Source organism: Mustela nivalis (assembly GCF_964662115.1).
Source record: "Mustela nivalis genome assembly, chromosome: 6".
Lineage (NCBI taxonomy): Eukaryota > Metazoa > Chordata > Mammalia > Carnivora > Mustelidae > Mustela > Mustela nivalis.
This window is the reverse complement of record NC_139025.1, coordinates 91881007-91900080: the sequence shown is the minus strand read 5'-3', so window position 1 is coordinate 91900080 and position 19074 is coordinate 91881007. Positions and strand designations below refer to the sequence as shown.

At 38.4% G+C, this 19074-nt stretch overlaps 1 protein-coding gene across 13 annotated transcripts in view; it reads left to right on the top strand.

The window, feature by feature from the left end:
- The window catches only part of FMN1 (formin 1), a gene marked incomplete at its 5' end in the record, with an annotated part of 414033 nt that overhangs the window by 17238 nt on the left and 377721 nt on the right, over positions 1 to 19074 (top strand). Inside the window, one exon of one of the 13 annotated variants that reach the window (XM_082734307.1) lies at positions 2434 to 2522. The exons of the other annotated variants lie outside the window; for them this stretch is intronic. Of the gene's footprint in view, positions 1 to 2433; positions 2523 to 19074 lie in introns of those variants that run through there. 13 annotated transcript variants of the gene reach the window in all.

The following is a 19074-nucleotide window of genomic DNA, read 5'->3' as shown; positions in this document are numbered from 1 at the left end:
GTATTACAGGGCACTTCAGGAGCTCTCAGTGCCCACCCCCATAAAGTAAACATTGTCACTCCTAGATTTCAGAACTGTGTCCTGTACCCCCTTATCTAATTCCTCCCACTTTAGCCAGTCCCCAAGAAAGAAGACCTTTGTTACTAAACCATCGAAAAGAATTGAGGAGGGGCACCTGGGTGGTTCAGTGGGTTAAAGCCTCTGCCTTTGGCTCAGGTCATGATCTCAGGGTCCTGGGATCAAGCCCCGCATCAGGTTCTCTACTCAGCAGGGAGCCTGCTTCCTCCTCTCTCTCTGCCTGCCTCTCCCTACTTGTGATCTCTCTTTGTCAAATAAATAAATAAAATCTTAAAAAAAAAAAAAAAAAAGAATTGAGGAATACCACTTCTCTTCCTGGAAGTAGCTCACTGGGCCCCCTCTGTGCCAGGCACGACTTTTAACACGGTACATGCATATTTACTAACATTTATATTAAATGAATTATACATAAGCAGACTTTTATGGAACATCCATTGTTTTCTAGTTAATTTCTCAAGCACAGGACACAGCCTGGATCAAAGCTCCTTCTTTTAAGGTGGTTATTTTCTTTAGTGTTTGGAGAGAGACCAAGAAACCAGAAGATATATATAGATATATCTACCTATATATATCTATATATAAAATGTGGCAGGTGACAAGTTCAGGCTAAGGCCTGGAGAGTGACATTTGCTGTAGGCACTCTTTCAAACTGAGTCACCAAGGAAAACTTTTCATGAGGCCTCATTTGAGCAGACACCTGAAGGTGGCCAGAGACTAAGTCATCAAGATTCTGAGAGTGGTTCAGGCAAAGGAAAAAAGCAAATGTATATATTTATGTATTTGGCTGATGGTAGAATCTTGGAATCACATCTTTAATTTTTCTCTCGGGCATTATTCAAAGTTTCATAAATCTATTTTTCCCTTGTTTAGTATCTTGGAACATTTAAAAACCTTTCTTTCCTTCACCTTTCCATTCCCTACTGTCACTTTCATCTGATCATTAATGGAAATTTTGCTATTCAGTTTAGGCATAAACTGACTTTCATGACTTTTAGTGATAGAAAGCCAGTTTTGTTCCTGATAATGAATTTTTGTCTGCTTTAGTTGTTGTGTTTGCTAGAAAGTAAACTCAAGCCACCGTTAAACCTTACTGCCGACTACAAATAATGTGCTTGAATTTTCAGACAGAGGTACAGGTCCAATTTGGAGCTTCAGATAATGGTACTTCAGCGTACTATTTACTGAATATCTTCCATCTTTAGGACATGTACTGTAGGGAATACAGAGATGGTGATGATGATAATCCTTTTGCATAGGATCTTTTGATCCAGCAGGAAAAATACACCACAGAAAGTTAATTGGTGGTAGGAAACAGGGTGTACGGAGATTCTGTTCCTGGATGATATGGATCTGAAACACATAATGCTAATTACTGATAGAACCCCTAAGTATATATGTACTATGTATAGGTCTGTCAGCTCTCATTATTGCCTATATCTGAGGCGTGAGAAATTGAGGCACATTAAGGGTATATTGTCATCTCAGGTTACCATGCTAAGTGCAAGAGCTAGGATTTGAACCTAGGCAGTGGATTTCCTAAAGCTGTGCTATGGGGTAGGAGGGAGGGACCTTCTGGCTCTCAGACTGTGAGGCATGGGGCCCCAGAACATGTGAAAACAGATCATGGGCCCAATTAGGACAGAGTAGAATATCTGACAGGCAAGGCTTAATAGATTTGAGACCCAGAGCAGGGCATGGAGACATCATAGACTGATTTAGACTGGTAAGAGCCTGAGAAAGGCCTCGAGTTGAAGACGTTTGCCTTTGAGCATGGGCCAGGAAGGAGTGATTAAACTACCAAAGTTAGGTTCCAAATAAAGGGTTTGGATCAAAGGGAGAAAAGGCTTTGCCCCACTGTGCCCTGGGTCTCTCTCAAGCTAATCATGAATTTTCTTTTACAATAGAGGTGGAAATAATAAGCTCTGATTAATGCATTGCTTTTTCACCCATGCTAATTTTACATTCGGTGTTACTTGCTTTCAACACTTCACTTGCTTTCCTTCTAGTTCTTGTATTACTGATGAAAGTTGGGTTTTGTCTCCCTATTTATGAGTTTCTTATGCCGTTTTCTTTGCCTGCTTCCACTCCTTTCTGCCGCATGGTGTCTTTTGGCTTCAGGAGTCTGGGTTCTGATCCCACGTTGTGCTCTGAATTCACTGTCTACCTGGAAAAGGAATTTGGAAAGTGGGCTCCATTTCTCCTTAGGAGGGACTGTGGAATTGCCCCGTAAATAGGGAGAATCAAAAACTGTCTTATGGATGAGGACACAGAAGTACAGAGAGGTTGAGTGGCTTTCGGGAGATCACTGTTAGTGACTGGCAGAGCTGGGCTTGAGTCCAAGCCTTCTCACTCTGCATTCATTGTGTTTTCCTTGGTCTGTACTGTCTGGTGGGGAAGCCCTCTTCTGTGAAGACTGACCGGACCTGGACCAGTTACACCAGAGGGTGAGTGCTCCATCTTGTTTGATTTAAAGTAGAGAAATTAGTAAATAAATGGGCGTGTCTTCTGAATGAGACTCAGTGTCCTTGGTCAGTCCTTTAGAGGATTTTCAGAGTCTGGGCTCAGATCCCAGCTTGTCCACTTACTAGTTGTGAGACCCCAGGCAAATTACTTTATCCTCTCTGTACCTCAGTTTCCTGATGGTAGAATGGGAATAATTGTAGTACCTACCTCATAGACGTGTGTGTGCATGCGTGCGCGTATGTGCGCACGTGAAAATGAATGTGTTGAAACAGGTAAAGCCTTGAGGAGAGCGCCCAGCATATAGTGAGTGATCACTAAATAATAGTAATTACCTGCACTATTTAAAGACAGACTACTTAGAAACACTCTTGCTACTCATGAGTCACGTGTTAGCTGCAGGCAGAAGCATTAGGATTCTGTCAGTGCTAGGAAGATTTCTGACCCTACCAATACTTCTTCTATTTAAGTGAAGCTGGCATAACGTAAATTGACTCCACAGCTTATCATTCCCTTCAACACGGTAACCCTGAAAGTGAAAATACTCCTGGGAAGACTAACGTATGTAGTCAAAAGCCCAATGACTTTTATTCAGTCATATTTCAAAAGTGAATTTTTTGAAGGACAGGGAAGAGAATGCATTACAAGTTAGAGGAAGGGAAGCACAAAAAAGCTTTTGGAAATGCCAAAGAGAAATAATCCACATAGAGTAGTGTGGAGAAAAATGTCTAACATACATTTGGATTTTTAAATGGAATGGTTTTTTAAGAAGATTTATTTATTGGGATGCCTGGGCTGCTCAGTGGTTAAGCATCTGCCTTTGGCTCAGGTCTTGATCCCAGGGTCCTGGGATCGAGCACCATATTGGGCTTCCTGCTGGGCAGGAAGCCTGCTTCTCCTTCTCTCATTCCCCTGCTTATGTTCCCTCTTTCAATGTCTCTGTCAAATAAATAAATTTTAAAAATCTTTTTAAACGATTTATTTATTTATTTATTTGGGAGGGTGCAGAGGGAGAGGGAGAGAAAAAAATCTTAAGCAGGCTCTACACCCAGTGTGGAGCCTGATGTGGGGCTTGATCTCAGGACCCTAAGATCATGGCCTGAGCTGAAATCAGGAGTTGGATGCTTAATCAACTGAGCCACCTAGGCTCCCATAAACGCAGGGTTTTTTAAATGGAAAATGTGCCAGTGGCTTTGGTAGCACCCCAACCAGGTTTATTTCTCTCAAATCTCCTTCAGCAAAGTCCACTGTGTCTCAGATGCTGATCTTCTACAACCTTCAGATAAACTGCTTGTTTAGACAAAATTACATGTATGAGATTCCTTCAGAAAGAAGAAGACATTGTGGAATTTCATGGCATTGTATCTTCAGCTCAATTTTGACAATAGTGTATATTCTAAACAGGACTGAGCCTCTCCTTTGAGGCAGATGATATATATGGATGAGGCTTTCTTGATGCTTTCGGCATCCCTGAGAGGGGAGTGCCAAGTGTCTGTGGGGGAGAAGGTGAGATCGGTATTTTCAGGGTTTCTCTGCTTTGATGTGTACTAAATTTGTGGACCTCAGTGGGACCATAACTAGCTTTTGGTTTTTGGTTTCCAGACCAGCAGATATATAGCCAGCATTGTGTGAAATGGCCCAAGCTAGGCTTTTGAGGACTCCCTTCTTTGTTTAAAAGCAAAACAAAGGAGAAGGGATATGGAAAGATAGGAGCTTCCTGCCTTCCTCAATTTCTTATAAAAGAGAAGCAATGAAAGGAGAAAACAGATGGTAAGAAAGACACTTAGGAGACAGAGAGTGTTTTCTTCCAGAATGTCAGTTTCCCTCCCTAGAACTTCTGCAGGAATTACCTGTGATTGAGATCCTAGCTCTTTAAGAATAATTCCTTTCTCTGAAAAGAATCTAGTTTTATTAATTAAAGCAAACATATAGTAGAAATAATTCCATCTGGAAGTTCTCCTCAGTGTCACAGTTTCCCCATTTAGCCCCATGGGTCAGCACTCTGCTTTTGAAACAAATCATGATGCAGTTGAATGATGACTCTTTGCCTTTGGAACCCCCAAAGTGTATAATGTGGAATATATCTGATATATACCTATATATCTGATTGCCCAACTATTCTATAAGTCCAAATAAGGGAAAGTCAGTCTTGCTCTCAGTCCCATCATTAGTAACATTCACACAATATGGGAGTTGGGAACGTGAAAAACTATATGATATTTGCTCATTTGATCCTGTGCTCCCAAGAAGCTAGTGGCTACTATTGGCCTAGATATACTTGTCTGATCTCCTAAGTATCAGTAGACCAAATTCTGGGTATTGTGGAATTAAATCGTCTAAGTAACCAAATCAAAAAATGTTAATGATTTTTGGAATCTACTGCTTTTTTTTTTTAATGAAAATTTAATAATGTGGGATATTATGCAGAAGAATTTAAAAGAGCAAAGAGCCTTTTCCTTTCCAAGAAGAATAGGTACCAAAAATTTATTTTACAAAAAATAACACCACCTCAGGATGGAAGTGGTTCCCATGCCAGTCCATTCAAACACCTGGCTAGGTTAAGGGCACCTGGTAATGAGAGTGAGGAGGTTGTAGGGAGACCTGATAGGTCTGTGGAACTGGATGGATAATGATTTTCTCAGAATCTATTGAGCAATCGTCAACATGCACTTGGAAATGTCCAACTGTAGCCAGCCTTCCAAAGAAATCCATTCCACTGGAGCACTCTGATTTTTCCTTCTTTGGGATGAGAGACATATTTATTATCATTAAGTTTCTTCTCTTTCTTACCCTTTTCCATGTCACTTGCTTCTTCTTCACCCTGAGTGAATTTAATAACCCAGTAGTCACTTCTTTCTGTGTTCCAGGGAGACCACATTGATAGTAGCACCTTTACTGGGGTAAATCTAAAGTTTTTTCCTCTTCACATGGGACTTCATCTACCTCTGAACCCCACCGCTCTAGTTTATTTCCTAGAGTGTAGCATCTGCTCAGCAATCTGACTAGTCCTAACACCCTCCAGCCTTAGCCTCTCTGCACCTTGCCCGCCCCATCATTTAAATGACACCCTGCTGAGCCTAGCAGGCTTCTGTATGAACCTTTTTGAGCTCTTAGAGCCCTGAAAGAGATGGGGTCTGGAGAAGAACAGCCTCTCTTCTAATCCTGTCCATGCCTTCTCATCTGGGTCCTGAAGCAAGGGTTGCTTGGTTTCATAATCTTACAAAGTCTTTTATGAACACAAAGAAATTTCCTACCTTCTTTCCTCTCTCTGTCAGATGTTATCCCTTTTGCTCCATTGTCCCCGTCTCTCTCTCTCTCTCTCCTCTTGTCCCCTACCCCCAGATTCCCTCCTCTTTCTAGATTTTTATAACTAAGTCCCCTTCCTTCTTATTGGCTCTCCAATCCCTGAAGCTACCCCCTTGTATGTTTACTCATGTAATAAGCTTCTTGTCCATCAGTTTCACAAAGAGGTGGACTGGCTATTCCATGCTGGGATCAGGTGGGTCACTCTGCTGTACAACAGCTTTCGATTACTGTTACTTCAGCTGTTCCATCATTTTTCTGTGGGTTACGTGATGTTGCTCTTTTATCAGAAAAGCTCTGGCACGCTCCTCCTCACACTTACTGAATTATGTCCCTGATATGACTTGCCACCTCCATCCTATGTTCTTCCTCTTCAAGGTCACATTCTTTAATTCTCCATCCTTTATATTTTCTCCAGCCTTATGAAAATCATTTGCTGGCTTTCTTCTAGCTGTTCTGCCCATCCTTCTTCCAGGTCACACAGATTACCAGTGCCCTTTGTATCAAGTTCATCATGGACCCTTGAGTTTGTATGAGGGTTGACCATTTAGTAGTAGATCCTCATGTTTTACCTCTTTGTACTTCTTTGTAATGGTGTCGGATTTTCACTAAGAACTATAAAATCTGTGAATTTAGATGTGGAATACAGGTCTCCCATTTGAATCATTGTGTGTGTGGGTTTATTTTAAAGATTGAATTTATTTATTTGAGAGAGAGTTGGAGGAGGGGTGGAGGCAGAAAAAAACAAGCAGACTCCCACCAAGTAGGAAGCCCGATGTGGGGCTTGATCCCAACACCCTGGGATCATGACCTGAGCTGAAGGCAGACACTTAACTGACGGAACCACCCAGGAGCCCCTGAATGATTGTGTTTTACACATTAACAGATCATAATGGCATCTAGTGATAGTAACACACACTTGTATGAACAACCATATTTCTAATTCCACTTGTGAACTCAGTATTCATTGTGTACCTTTTACTGAAATGTTTGGGTCTGAATAGTAACTAGCTATGGATATGGCGATATTTGTAATATTTTGGGTCTGGCAAAGCAATTGAGACTGAAGAGAAGTAATGGGGAAATGTATCCTGTCTCCCAAGATTTAAGATTTTTTTGGCTCGAATAGGCCCTCAACACAACCAAACAATGTTTCTTCTGATGACATCAGGGCCTTTAAGAAGGATTTTCTTGGTGGGGCATCCAAGGTGGCTCAGTCAGTTAAGTGTCCAACTCTTGGTTTCGCCTCAGGTCATGATCTCAGGGTCGTGAGATTGAGCCCTCTGTTGGGCTCCATACTGTGTGTGAAGCCTGCTTATGATTCTTTCTCTCTCTCCCCCCTCTTGCCCTGCCCTTCACCTCCCACTCGTAAAAGAAAAAAAAAAAGGATTTTCTTGGCGAATCTCAATCTCTTAATTACTCAGATTCCTCCCATATATCATGCAGTTCAAATTCACTTTAGAGAGCATTGTTACTTAATCTGATGACAGGTGAACCTGATAGTGTGTTCCCTAGTGGCCTCATCTGACTCACAGATTTACTTTGCTATTTGAGAGACAGAAATTTGTGCCAATTCCAACTTTTCATAAAAGGCTATAAAAAGTTATGGAAACCCAGACCTTAGTTTCCTTCTCATTCTGCATTCTACCATCACAGATCCATTTGCTGTATTTAGTATTTACTTTTTTATTTCAAGCCATCCTTGAAACTTGCCACAGGCAATGTAAAATTTTCCCGATGTCAGAACTGTGCTGAGTCCTTTAGTTGCCAGAGGTTCCCTTGTGTGCTTCCAAGAGGGAGAGACCTACCATTCTTTACTTTAGGAGTCAAAACAACAGCCATTTGCCTCTGAATTCATTTGCAATTTTTTATTATACATATTTTCCTTCTGTCTACCTAGCAATTTTAGCAATCTCAAATTCTGAAGTGTTTTTTTAATTGTTTTATGCTTTCCAAAGGAATTATTTTATATGTTTTGAATCCTGGGAACACAAGAGAGTTCTAGAAGCAACATGATGCTGCTATAACAAGTTATCCAGGGCAACCATCTGTAACTAAAACTTTGGCTTTTCCATTGGTTTCATAAATGCATATACTTACCCTTCACCTTTATTCCTTCCAAGCCTGCCATATGGCTAGCTGCAATTTTTTATTTCTGATACAGTAATAACCTTTTTTATGTTTTTGCCTTTTAGTTGAGATCAATTAATAGATTTTTGAGAATGAGCTTGTGAAGTCATCAGAAATGCTTTTAAAATCTTATGTAAATGGTATGAAAGAACTGCTAAACATCCTCTGTGTGACATATCAAGCTGTGGAAATTGTAGATGTGATATTATTGCATAAAGTAGTGAAACTGCAAGTGGCAATCTTGTGGGGGATTCTCAGGGCAGCTCAGTTTATTAAAGGAAGTTGTGTATTGAGCCCAAGGTTTCCTTTGCTTTGGGTCTGACTGCAGCCACTATGGTTTAAAGGGCCTGTGTCTTAAAAGCTGCTGAAATTAGGGATAAAATAATTATGCTCTGTGGCTGAGACTTTCTTTTAAATTCAGATGTCAAAAAATAGAGACTAGTTAGATGTTGTTTAGAATTTCTCTTTATAGCTTCCAGCCTTCCTCCCAAGGTGGGACTAGTTTAAATGTCTGAGCAAACAGGGTTCAAAGGGTCCATCCCTGCAGCCTAGCTCCTGATCACAGCAGGAACTGCCTCAAAGTCAGGGTGGGGGAATGGAGAGGATTGACACTTTTTATTACATCTCCTGAGGTAGAAACTTACTGACATTCAATCATAATTCTTACTTAACTTGAGGCAAATTTAATGCTAATGTCCAATTTTAACTTTTCTTCTCTCTTCTGGGATATTTGTGGCATAAGTCTTTCTTTAGGTCCTAACAGAAATACTAAGCCATGAGCACTAGTGTTCTTTTAGGACAAAGAAGAATTCTTAGCGGGAATTTTCCAAGAATTTTATCTTCTTTTTCTTTGCTGCCAAATGGATAATTTAAATTCTGGCTAAAGGGCACTCAGATCATGATATTACTTGCTTAACAACCATAATCTGTTAACCATTTTTTTCTGAAGGGAAGATATATAATCCTTATGTTGAGATGCTAGAGGTCTCTTGAGGGTCTCCCATAATGGATTCATGATCTCTCTCTAAAGTTTTAGGAAATGTAGTGTTTTGTAGCTTTGACATGCAGACTTTTAAGACAGACTTAGATTCAAATACAGTTCTGTGACTTGATAGCTTTGTGATTTTGGACAAGCTACTTAACCTCTTTGAGCTTATATGGTTCTCACAGGTAAAATGGGAAAATTACTAGTGCTCATCTCAGCCTAGGGCCTAGCACTGATTAAGAACTGATTAAGATGTCGGCCAACATCCACTTCCTCCTCCTGTTCCCATTCTTCCTCTTCCTCCTTGTCAATCAGGTATGAATCCACCAATTTTATTAGCACACCTCTGTCTTTAACTTTTATGGGTTTTGACAGTCCCCAAATTGTTTATCTTCCTGCCTTGTCATTGGTCAGCTAAGGAAAAGGGAGTGTGCCAGACAGCAGTGGTGATCCCAGCTAGCTGTGCTGGAATAGACATGAACACCGGATTGAAACAAAGGGCTGAGCTACTCTATCCTTTTCTTGGGAGAGCCTTGTTCAAGCATCACTGTATTTGGAGTTACTAGTACTGTGCAAAAAAACATCTCAAGATGACTAACTTTTATGGCAGATTTTATGAACTGACCTCAATTAAGATGAGTAGGGCCTTCTTTAATCCCCATGGTAAATGTGAGTTTGTGAATATCTTACACCAATGTGGTCTCCCCCAACAAGAAGAGCCAAGCAAAGAGGAAGCAGTACAGAACCATTGCCTAAAAATTATAGTCTCATGTAGGATCCTGAATATTTAATCAGATGTAGAAATCTTCTTAAAATCATATTTAAGTGAGAGACCTTTACCAAGGTATGACTTTGAGCCCACACGCTTTACTCTGTATAGTACTACATGCATGTAAATTTCTATCCAACTATAGTTGTTGCTATGGTATTTTTTTCTTTAGTTTTCTTCTTTATTTAAACAATTACTCAGCTATAGTGAGGTAGTAGAAAGAGCACTGAACTGTGAGTCAGAAACCTGGGTTTGAGTCCTACTTATATTGCTCCCTAGTTATGGGATCAGGGGCAAGTCACTTTAAACTTTCCAGTCTCCTTTAGCCTCCCTGTGTGTGCTCTGACAATGACAGCATCTGTCACATCTGCTTCACAGAGTGATTGTAGGGCTCAGATAGAAATGCAATTAATTAATGTGTAGTGTATTATTAGTTATTATTAGTGTATTATTAGTTTCAGAGATAGAGCTCAGTGATTTATCAGTCCACACAACTTGTCTTATGAAAGTTTTGTACAAATGTCACATTATTATGATGTATGAAAATATTTAGGCCATTTTATAAAAATGAAAACACGCAATATGAGACAGTGGGTTTTCTTTCAACATCAGGGCTGCAGGGGAAATGAGAGAGATGGCAGAGTAGCTTTATTTCTGAGTCCCTGAGTTTTTCCCTTCCTTCTTGAGGGCTATGCTCTGTGGCAGACATTGGTTGTTGATTGATTGACTGCTTGAGACTCTCCTTTTTTCATTGCATATTTTAGCCACCTTTGTCGAAGGTTTTGAAGATTTCTGGGCTTTCTATTTCTGGGCTTTCTATTCTGTTCCCTTGATCTATGTGTCTATTCTTGTGCCAGTCCCATGCTGTTTTGATTACTACAGCTTTGTAATGTAACTTGAAGTCTGAAATTGTGATGCATCTTTTTTGATGGTGGTGGTGTTTTTTTTCTTTTTCAAGATTGCTTTGTCTATTTGGGGTCTTTTATGGTACCATACAAATTTTAGGATTGTTTGTTCTACTTCTGTGAAAAAATGCTGTTGGTATTTTGATAGGCATTGCATTAAATGTGTAGATTGCTTGGGAGAGTAGAGACGTTTTAAAAATATTTGTTCTTCCAGCCCTTGAACATGGACTGTCTTTCCATTTCTTTGCGTCTTCTTCAGTTTCTTTCATCAGTGTTTTATAGTTTTCAGAACACATGTCTTTTATGTCTTTGGTTAAGTTTATTCCTAGGTATCTTACTATTTTTGATGTAATTGTAAATGGAATTGTTTCCTTAATTTCTTTTCCAGCTGCTTCATTCTTGGTGTATAGAAATACAACACATAGTTCTGTACATTGATTTTGTATCCTGTGACTTTACTGGATTTGTTGATCAGTTCTAGCAGTTTTTTGGAGGAGTCTTTTGGGTTTTCTCTATCTAGTATCATGCCATCTTCAGACAGTAAAAGTTTTGCTTCTTCCTTACCAATTTGGATGCCTTTTATTTCTTTTTGTTACCTGATAGCTGTGGCTAGGACTTGCAGTGCTATGTTAAAGAGAAGTGGTGAGAGTGGCCATCCTTGCCTTATTCTTGACCTTAGAGGGAAATCTCTCAATTTTTTCCCAATTGAGGATGTTAGCGATGGGATTTTCATATGTGACCTTTATTATGTTGAGGCATGTTCCTGCTACACCTATTTCAAAGAGAGTTTTTATTGTGAATGGACATTGTACTTTGTCAAATGCTTTTTCGGCATCAATTGAAATGATCATGTTGTTCTTGTCTTTTCTTTACTGATGTGATGTATCATGTTGATTGATTTGTGAATATGGAACCACCCTGGCAACCCAGGAATAAATCCCACTTGATCATGGTAAATGATTTTTTATGTGTTTTTTAATTTGGTTTACTTGTGTTTTGTTGAAGATTTTTGCATTTGTGTTCATCAGGGATATTGGCCTGTTGTTCTCTTTTTTATTGATGTCTTTATCTGGTTTTGGTACCAGGGTAATGCTGGCTTTATAGAATGAATTTGGAATTTTTCCTTCCTCTTCTATTTTTTGGAGTAGTTTGAGAAGAATAGGTATTAATTCTTCTTTAATTTTTTTTTTATTTTCAGCCTAACAGTATTCATTATTTTTTCACCACACCCAGTGCTCCATGCAATCCGTGCCCTCTATAATACCCACCACCTGGTGCCCCAACCTCCCACACCCACCACCACTTCAAACCCCTCAGATTGTTTTTCAGAGTCCATAGTCTTCTTTAAATGTTTGGTAGGATTTACCTGTGAAGCTTTCTGGTCCTGGACTTTCATTGGGAGTTTTTTGGTTACTAATTCAATTTCCTTGCTGGTAATCAGTCTGTTCAAATTTTCTATTTCTTTCTGCTCCAGTTTTGATAGGTTATATGTTTCTAGGAATTTATCCATTTCTTCTAAGTTGTCCAATTTGTCATTTGTATTTCTGTGTTGTTTGCTATTTTTCCCTCTTTCATTTATGATTTTGTTAGCATCCCTTCTCTCTCTCTCTCTCTCCTTTGTTGAGTCTAGCTAGAGGTTTATCAGTTTTGTTGATGTTTTTAAAGAATCAGCTCCTGGCTTCATTGATCTTTTCTGTTGTTTTTTAGTTTCTATATCACTTATTTCTGCTCTAATCTTTAGTACTTCCTTCTTTCTGCTAGTTTGGATTTTATTTGTTGTTTTTCTAGCTCCTTTAAGTGTAAGGTTAGGTTGTTTATTTGTGATTTTTTTCTTGCTTCTCAGGGTAGGCCTGGCTGGCTATAAACATCCCTTTTAGAGCCACTTTTGCTTCATCCCAAAGATTTGGGGCCATTGTGTTTTGATTTTTCATTTCTCTCCATGTAATTCTTGACTTCTTCTTTGATTCTTGGTTGACCTATTCATTGAGCAGCATGTTATTTAACCTCCATGTATTTGTGCTCTTTGCAGATTTTTTTCTTTGCGGTCGATTTCTAATTTCATAGTGTCTTTGTCAGAAAAGATACATGGTATGACTTTGATCTTTTTGATTTTGTTGAGAATTGTTTTGTGGCTTAATATGTGATCTATTCTGGAGAATGTGTATGTGGCTGACCTTTAAACAAGAATGCCCTCAAAGCACACTGCCTGAGTCCTTACACCTCTATAAAATGGGGCAGACATGGTCCATTGAATAAAAAAGCCTATTTTAATCCCTTATTCATTCTAATTGAGAAGTTATTGTTCAAAAGCAGCTTCCTTAATTTGGAAATACAGATTAGTATATGCAATGATCCTCATGTAAAGTTCTCAGAAAAACAAACTCTACAGAATGGGTTTGTATATTTAAAAAGATACTCCTAATTTTAAAAAAGGGCTCTATCTTTGTTTTACAAAGAATGTACCAATCCCACTTTTGCGATATATTGTGCAGTCAAACATTGGCCATTGGACCTTGAGCATTCAGTGAGTAAGAATTTCATATGTTCAGATTCTTTTTTAAATCATGGGGAAGGGGTTTATTTTCTCAGTACACTCATCTATCTCCCACAGATGATGACATAAACCAGATAGCAACAAGAGCCAGAGATGTTTTGAAGATCTCAATATCTTATATTCTCATGAAGATCACACAGACAGCTGATATTTGTTTATCTTTATGTCTGAAGCTTTGAAGAGGTACAGGAGACGTGAAGAAAGGATTCTCTTGGTGTTTGGGAGAATCTTACTCACACCTTATAGCATAATTAGGTATCCAAGTGGGTTGGTTTATGGTTTATGGTTTATAAACACAAAAAGAAGCCTTTTTTTTTTTTTTTTGACAGACAGAGATCACAAGCAGGCAGAGAGAGAGAGAGAGAGGAGGAAGCAGGCTTCTGCTAAGCAGAGAGCCTGATTTGGGGCTCCATCCCAGGACCCTGGGATCATGAAGAAGCCCTTTTTCTTATCCTTTGAGAACCATCTCTGGCTATGGATAGAAATTTGTTGACCAAAGATAATTCTATTTGGCTTCTATATTATTTTCATAGGGATTTGCCAGCATGTTAGAATAATGCCTAGCTCAGAGTATTGGTGGTGTCATAGTCAAATCAGAGTTTCAAAGCTAGAGATTTTGCTTTTGCAGTATAGACTGATTTAGTACTTTCTTGTGACATTGTAAGAATGCAGAGAAAATCATAAAATTATAGAATTTTATGAGGAAAACAAAAATCACTGAGGTAATAGGTACTCTTTCAATTTCACTGCTTTCTATCTCATAATCATCTTCTCCCTTTTATTTAGCCCCAGTCTTTAAGGATGAAACAACCTCCTTCTTGTCAAGGCTTACTCTTCCTATGTGTCCTCCACTGGAAAAAAACAAAAACAAAAACAAAGTAAAAGTAGCAAGAAAGACAATACTCAATACCTGCATGGGCTATTCTTCTTATTTTCTTCTCTTATCCATCAGACTCTCTCTTTTGCTCTTTGTACTATAATTTGGTTTCTTCTTACTCTACTAAAATCACTATCTAAAACTCTGCCTATAATTTCCCCTTCTAATTTGTTTCTTTTTCAAACCTCTAGACAGAATTTGATGTTTACCAGAGCTCCAAATTCTTGACTCTCTGTCTGATCTCTTTCTACTCAGTTCTATTCTAACATTATGACTAAGCTCCTCTCCCTTAAATTTAGTATGGAACAAAAAACTCTGATCAAAACCTATCCATGGCTTCTCACTTGTTTATGAAGTTAGCATTAATTTACCACCAGTCTGTATTCAAATCTTTTTACAATGTGCTATCACTCTTTCTTGACTTATCTCTCCTAACATTTGTCTAAAAAAAAAAAAAAAAAAAAAAGACAAAGAGAGTACTTCTTTCCTTTGTACATGCTATCAAATTTCATGGTCTCCTGTGATGTCCTCCTCCCAGAATTCTCTTTTTAAAAATCACATCTGTCAAAATCCTATCCTTTAGTATGGAGTTATTCCAAATGTTTTCTTCTTTTTGAAGGATTTTCTGATTTGACAAACATCATGTGTCTTTCCTTTCTTTAACCTCCTCTAGTCTATTCTTTGATGTCTCCTTGAATGAGTCTCTTTCTGCTTTGCATTGCAATAAGTTAAGTATTGCTTCTATTCTACTTTTACAGTGTGTAGATTCTTTGGGGAAAAAATACCTCAGAAGGAAAAGAGCTAGAAATCTATTGCAGACCTACCTTTATTTTTGTATCTTCTACTTGAACATCAGCAATACTGCATTCCATCCAAGAATGGGAAGGAAGAAGAGACGCAGACACTAACTTTTCCAAAATCACATACAAGTGGCAGAATCCAAAGCTACCAGGCCTGGATAAGCAATGGGAGGAAGTCACAACTGGTACCCAGAGAATGTAGCTATACCTGGAGGAAGGCTGCCCAAAAGGAGGCATGGTCTTCATTAGAGGACATACCTACTACAAAACTACACCTAGGAGGGAGGGAGCCAGGGAATAAATATAAACCTTCTTCCATTCTGCTCTCACATCTGCTGCTACTAATTCCCTATGTCTAAACCCAGTAGAAGGCAGAGCACCAAGGAGCTTATTCAGCTTATTCCTGGTGTTTAGAGAGGTATGTAGAGGGGAGAACCTGAATCTGAATGGACAGTTTCTAATTTAATAATGGAACTTACAGATAACCTGTCTTATCAGTATTGGACTCAGATGGAGTCACACAGCATTACTCTGCCAATCGCTAAGCAAATAAAGCTTTGCCTTGGTCTTTTAGGGCCAGAATCAATTAGGAAATGGACAGTAAGCAGACAGCGTGACTGCTGCTAATTCTTGGATCTTATTTTAGGCATTGGTGAAATATGCCATGAGCATTGACTAGCATCTACTAAAAAGGCAATAATATTCTATCATGATGAGGTACAACAGATATTTCCATTTTGGGTGGAGTGAAATCATGTACTTGCTTATTGGAAAAAGAGTCAGGGAGAAATCAGCGCAGTAGTGTTGTCTTGGAGAGACAGCCTGGAGTTGGCCAGAGGAAAGACTCCCTTTCCAGAGGAAAGACGAAGACTCCCTAAGAAACAAAGTGGTTTTACACTGAGCATAACCGGAGAAGGTTACTTTGCAGGCCAAATTAAGGTGTATAATTTAGTGTGTGGAGCCTGCAGAGCTGCTGTATTTTAGTCAAAGCAGAATGAGGCAATGTTGCTTGAAATAGTCCTATGAACTCAGCATGGATTATAGTACTGGTGTATTTAACCCCACTCCATGTTGCTTTCCTTGCTATTTTGCCTTTTTTCTCCCAAGACTTATAGTGTTTTTCCTCTGGTTTTTCAGATGGAAACTTTGTGTTATGATTCAACACTGGATTTTGACTTGCTCATGGCTTGTTGCAGAGAAGTGTTTTCCCTGCTCAGAGGCCTGCCTTTGACATGGTGCCCACTGGAGTGCTGAGGTTGAATTTCCTTTACTCAGGGCATATGCTTTTCTTCAAGGAGGAGGAGTTTTGTAGTTCTTTGTCTAGCTAGTAGGTGTCACCAAGTAATATTTTGAGGTAATGAATTAGAAACTTAGAGACTAAATTTCTCATTTCACAAAGGAAAGAAGAAAACACATGCGGGACACTTATCTAGACACTGGCAGGGATGCTAGGCTGATAGCTGAATCCTGAGAGTCTTTTCTTTGGTTGAGAGAGATTGGGGAAAAGTGTGAGTAGTTCTACCCTCCAGAGACAGCTCTGTAACTATTCATTGATGATAGTGGAGGATGTACATAACAAGTTTGATGTCAAACTATGGAAGAGAATGGGGTATTTGAAAGAGATTTGTTCATGTTCTTTGTCTTAAGTTATTTGGACTTTGGATGTTCAAATTTATAGCAAAGCTAATTCTGAAGCTCATCCTGAGACCAGAAAATATGAAATAATTTTTTTTCTTCCATACATTTCCTCTAATTTCCTCTAGATGCTAAATTCAGGCAAAGAAAATTATCTTTGTGCCACTGATAAGTCAGTACCTGTGCTCTTGTTCATTCAGAGGAGGAAACTTGTTGTTTTCAAGCAACTCCACTTTAAAGCAATTCACTTTTCAATCCCTATATTTCATTGCAGATAATGCCTTTTGTTTGAACTTTTTGTTAAATGATAAGGCCTACAGAGAGAGACACTAGGAATATCTTCCCTACTTGCTTACATGATCATTAGAAACTCAGAAATTATGAACACATGACATGAAGAAACCATTTTACACCTGGATTTGGACCTCCCAAATGTGGAAGAAGAGTATTTTATCTTGAAAGCAAGGTAAAACTCTGCAATATTTTTTTAAATTTTAGAATTCCAAGAATGGGATATTTTTCTTTTATAATTAGTAGGAACTTATTTTTGCCATGTATCCTTCCACAAACTACATGGCCAACGTTGAGATCTACAACTCCAAGGTTATTCCTTTTATCTTCTACAATCTTTCACTCGATCCCTAGTTGAAAGGTCTTCAACATCATACGATACCATGGTTATCACTTTCGCTATTTTTATACATTCCTCTGCAAAAGAAAGTGTATCAATAGAGAAAAAATGCAACAGGTATTTAAGAAAAGTTGATGGATGAGGCTAGAGCTAAGAATTTTAAGATATAACTGGGTGTGTGACTCCTGTTATTGTCACCAGAGGAAGAAAGACTTGCTTATATTACGGAAGCCCTCTGATTTAATCTAACACTAGTTTCTGAGGCATGGGTTCTTGTCTCATTTGGGCAGTGCTGATTGAAGGATGTTAGGGCTAGGATTTACAGACCTATACTAAAAGCACACTAAGAAGTTAGACCACTGAATCCTAATGTCTTTAGCTACAAAATATGGAGAATTATCCTAATACATGTTCTTTTTCAGTCTTATTTAAAGCCTCTTTTCCCTCCTTTATCCCTTAAATACTTGTATTCTCAGTACTCTGTTCTACAACCTTTGAATTTTTTGGTCTGTACATTCTTCTTGATTAACCTCATCCAAGTTAGTGACTTTAACTACCTAATAGACGTGTCTGACAATCTTTGTCTCTTAATTTTGTGTGTAGACCATTTATATTTAATGTAAGTATTGATATATTTAGCCTTGGATTTACTATTTTATTATTTACTTGTGTTTGTTGCCTCTATTTTTTGGTTCCTCTCTTTCATTTTCCATTTCTTGTTTTCTTTTGAGTTATTTGAATTTTTAAAATTCTTCCATTTTAATATATCAATTGTATTTTTCATTATATCTCTTTTAGTGGTTGCTCTTGGGAGTAACTATGCATGCCTTACTCTTTACAGGGTAGGCAGAAATAAATTGCTATTATACTTTGCCAATAGAGGTCCCTTTCCCACCCCCTTAATGTTGTAGCTATCATGTATATTATATTTACATACATTGCAACCCCACCAAACAATGTTGTTTTGTTTTGTTTTGTTTTAACTGTCAAACATCTTTTAAAGAACTCAAGAGAGGAATAATACTATGTTTACAGAGACATTAACATTTTTGTTCCTTTTTCTTCATTCTTGATGTTACAAGTTTATTTTTTTCATTTTCTCTGAAGAGCCTCCTTTAGCATATTTCTTTAGAGTAGGTCTGCAGGCAACTAATTCTCTATCTTCATCTGAGAATGACTTTATTTCACCATCATTTTTGAAGAATATTTTCACTGTATATAAAATTATGGGTTAACACATCTTTTCTCTTAACACTTTAAAATGGTATTCTACTTTCTCTTTCTCTGAGTACTCTGAGTTCTCCTGGCACTTGTGGGTTGACCAGCAGATGTATGTATTTTTTTTAAACCTTCATTTTTATCACCTTTTTCTGTCTTCCTCAAGAAGTTTCTATTACTAAGCTCTTCCTCCTTTCTGTCTTCTGCCACTAAAGATGTATTTTTATGTAAATTTTTTATTATATAGAATGAGTATAAAATACCCGAGGAAAATAATTCACTAAGATCTCAGTGGTTAGTAAATGGTTATTGTGTTACCCTTCCTGGGGATTTTCTTTTAGGCATGGAAGTCTTGAAGACTGGGAATTGCTTTAACTTAAGAAATGAAATGTTGTAATACAGAATTCTAAGCTCCATGCTTGGTCTGTGGGGAGTGGAGATGTTAGCCACAAAGATATTCCTGGGGCTCCTCAAAACTTAAGAGAGAAACACAGCTACCCTCCCTGCTTATGTGACATTTCAGCTGCTTCATTGGTCAAGAAATGGGGAATCCACACAGGGCCAGCAATGACTTACAGGTGTTTACTTTTTCTCTGCCATTCTGGCCTTAAATAGGCAAGAAGTAGGGGAGAGAAAAACCCAAACAACCTTGACTAAGAGTTCTGAATGACTTATTTAAATTTCAAACTTAAAATTTTTCACTTTTAGCTCTTTTGGCAAAATACATGA